Here is a 3,948-nt window from a genome sequence, read left to right as displayed (position 1 = left end):
CACCTAGTAATGTCAAGGCAGTTAGAAGCTTTTGGGACACGCTGGTTTTTACAGAAGGTTTATTAGAGACTTTTCTAAAATAGCAAAACCTTTGAGTAACTTGCTCGTCTCTGATACACCCTTTGTATTTGATAAAAATTGCATGCTAGCCTATGATCTTTTGAAGCAAAAACTTTCCTCTGCACCTATCATTGCCCCACCTGATTGGAACTTACCTTTTGAACTGATGTGTGATGCATCAGACCTTGCTATTGGGGCCGTGTTAGGACAAAGGAAAAACAATTTGGTGCATGTGATTTATTATGCCAGTAAAGTCTTGAATGCTAACCAAAAGAATTACACAACCACTGAAAAAGAACTCTTGGCAATAGTCTTTGCATTTGACAAATTTAGATCTTATCTCATTGGATCTAAAGTCATTGTCTTCACTGATCATTCAGCTTTAAAATATTTACTTGCTAAACAAGAATCTAAACCAAGACTTATTAGATGGGTTCTTTTGTTGCAGGAATTGACATTGAAATCAAAGACAAGAAGTGTAGAAAACAAGTGGCAGATCATTATCAAGGATACCATGTGAAGAAGAAGCACACAAAGCACACATGTAAATGATGCTTTCCTGATGAACAACTCATGGTAATTCACAAAGCACCCTGGTTTGCAGACATAGCAAATTTCAAGGCCACTGGGAGTTTACCTTTGGAATTTAACAAACATCAAAGGAAGAAATTGGTAAATGATGCCAAATACTTCATCTGGGACGAACCATACTTGTTCAAAAAATGTTCCGATGGCATACTCAGAAGATGCATATCCAAGGAAGAAGGAAGGGAAGTTTTATGGGACTGCCATGGCTCCACTTATGGAGGGCACTTTGCAGGAGAAAGAACAGCAGCTAAGGTGTTGCAGTGTGGTTTTTATTGGCCCACTATCTTCAAAGATGCAAAAGAATTAGTGAAGCACTGCCATGAATGCCAGAAAGCTGGGAACTTGCCAAGAAGAAATGAAATGCCACAACAATTCATTCTGGAACTTGAATTGTTTGATGTGTGGGGGATAGATTTCATGGGACCATTTCCCTCCTCATACTCAAACAATTACATTCTTGTGGCAGTAGACTATGTCTCCAAATGGGTTGAAGCAATAGCAACTCCAACCAATGATAATAAGGTAGTCATGAACTTCCTCAGAAAACACATTTTTTGCCGTTTTGGGGTTCCAAGAGCAATCATCAGTGATGGAGGAAGCCACTTCTGCAACAAACCATTAGAGGCATTGCTTCTAAAATATGGAGTCAAACACAGGGTAGCCACACCATACCATCCACAGACAAGTGGGCAAGCCGAAATATCTAACAGAGAACTCAAAAGAATCCTGGAAAAGACTGTGGGAACTTCAAGGAAGGACTGGTCGATTAAGCTAGATGATGCTCTTTGGGCATATAGGACAGCTTTCAAAACACCAATTGGAATGTCGCCTTACCAACTAGTATATGGAAAAGCTTGTCATCTGCCACTGGAGTTGGAGCACAAGGCATACTGGGCCTTGAAACTTCTGAACTTGGATAACAAAGCCGCTGGAGAAAGAAGGATGTTGCAAATTCAAGAGTTGGAAGAATTCAGAGCGGAAGCTTATGAGAATGCCAAAATTTACAAAGAAAGAGCAAAGAAGAAGCATGACAGCAACATAGCCCCAAGGAAATTTGAAGAAGGGCAAAAAGTATTGCTCTACAATTCTAGGCTGAAGCTATTTCCAGGGAAGCTAAAATCAAGGTGGTCTGGACCATTCCTTGTCACCAAGGTCTCCAATTATGGACAAGTAGAAATCATGGAAGAAAAGTCACAACGAACCTTCATTGTTAACGGTCAAAGACTCAAACATTACTTGGGAGATGTGGAGGAGAAGGACAAAGTTAAATATCACCTCAACTGAGGAAGCTGACCGTCAAGCTAATGACGTTAAAGAAGCGCTTGTTGGGAGGCAACCCAACCTGAGGTAATACCTTGTTGCTGTTTCTTTTATTTGTTTCAATAAAAAGGGTAAAGTAGTTTCTGTGCATTGCAAAGAATTAAGTTTGGTGTTTCACACCAAACAATGAATTCATGGATCCATAAGTCAAAGGGGAATGTGTGACTCTAAGTTTGGTGTTCCACCATAAAGATCAACTGAACACAACAACCTTTGAATTATGTGAAAGGAACAACTATTCTAAGCAGTCACAGAAATGCTTAAAACCCTTAGTAGCAACATCATTCCAAGATAACTCAAGGATTCAAAGAACACAGAGAAGTAAGTGGGAGACTAAGTTTGGTGTTCACACACCAACTTAAGAATCCGATGCTTACCCACACATAGTTGAGCTAACCACTTAAGTGCTTGAGGAGCAAGCAACTTCATTACTCTTTGCAGGAAAGGATACAAGAACCTTAAAGCATGAAGCAACATTTAGGAAGAAGAAGGAGAAATCAAAGTGTTTCCTGTCAACAAAGAGAAAACAAGGAATTTCACAAGGTGGTATTATTCCTTGATAATTCTTTAAAAAGGCCAAACAAAAGCATGCGTGTTCTGGTTTAAACTGTAAATGTTGAATCTTTTTGGAATGTGTAGTTTGTTTTAGTATGTCTGTTTGTTAATTGCTTTGAATAAAGTGAATGCCTAGATGTTTGGATATAACTTCACCTTCTTAAACAAGTGCGTGCCATGCTTGTTCTGTTTCAAAAATAAAAGAAAAGTTTGAACAAAAGTAACTTGGCTAAATTAGTGACAAATCAAGTAGAATTAAGTGGTGGTATGCATGCTTGATTGTTTAGTCACATCACAAAAATTAGAGTGTAGAATTATCATTTTTTATGTAGAAGTAAAAATTGTCTATGGATCTTGATGAATAAATGTCTTTGGCCATGAAAAAGAAAGAAAAAGGAGAAGAAAAAGCCACGGAAAAAGGCAACCAAAAAGCAAAAAAAATTGAGAAAATAAGCTAGGCACCAATGGTTTGAACTTCTGAGACAAATGCCTGTGGTGTTTTTGTATTAAGGATATGCTTGGATGAATAGGTTCTGAGGAGTGTTTCAACACTTGGTAACTTGGGTTAACTAACCCGGGATTATCAACCAAAAGTCCATTATCAAGAGCAACCTAAACACAAAACATTTAGTCACACAAAGAGGTGCTGGGCACCAATGTCTCAAGAAGAAATGTGAACTAAAATGCCTAAGGTGGATATGTGTAGTGCACTGATAAGAAAAGAAAATGCCAAAGGCTTGTGCAACACATGACACTAAGCAAACAAGGAGCAAAAGAAGCTCCAAGAAAAAGAAAAGAAAACAAAAGAAAAGTGCGAAAGACATAAGAATAACAGGAGGCCATAGCAATTTTTGATGGATGCAATGAAAAAGTGATAATCCTACCTGATAAGTATGAAAAAGTGATGCTGCAACTTTCTGCATAGAACCCTTCTGATGAACTTCAAATGCTTGCTAATATAGCCAATGTAATTACTTTCTGTTCATACTTTCTTCTCAAATAACTCAGGACTTGCTTAGGGACAAGCAAGTATTAAGTTTGGTGTTGTGATGCCAAGGCATCATAGGCTAGTTTCACTAGCATTTTTCTGTTAGTTTTAGTTGTTTTATGCATTTTCTTGAGCTTAAAGTGACCAAAAATGGTAAATGTAGAACAAAGTAATGAACCATCCCAAACAATATGATTTTGATGCAAATTCCATGAGTTTTAGTTATATTACTTAAATGCTATGAATGAAAGATTTCTCATGGAATTTTGCAAGACTTTGATGCAATTGTTTGGATGATTTCAGGGAAGAAGAGGCTAAGCAAGGAAGCAACAAAATCAATAAAGGAAGCTTGAATATCACATGTGGAGTTTAAGTTCCAGTTTAAGCCTAAACTGGAGCTTAAACGCCAAAATCATGAAGGATAAGTAATGCTGGGA

The sequence above is a fragment of the Arachis hypogaea genome, chromosome 16 (assembly GCF_003086295.3).
Source record: "Arachis hypogaea cultivar Tifrunner chromosome 16, arahy.Tifrunner.gnm2.J5K5, whole genome shotgun sequence".
Classification (NCBI taxonomy): Eukaryota; Viridiplantae; Streptophyta; class Magnoliopsida; order Fabales; family Fabaceae; genus Arachis; species Arachis hypogaea.
This window is presented reverse-complemented; position numbering follows the sequence as displayed.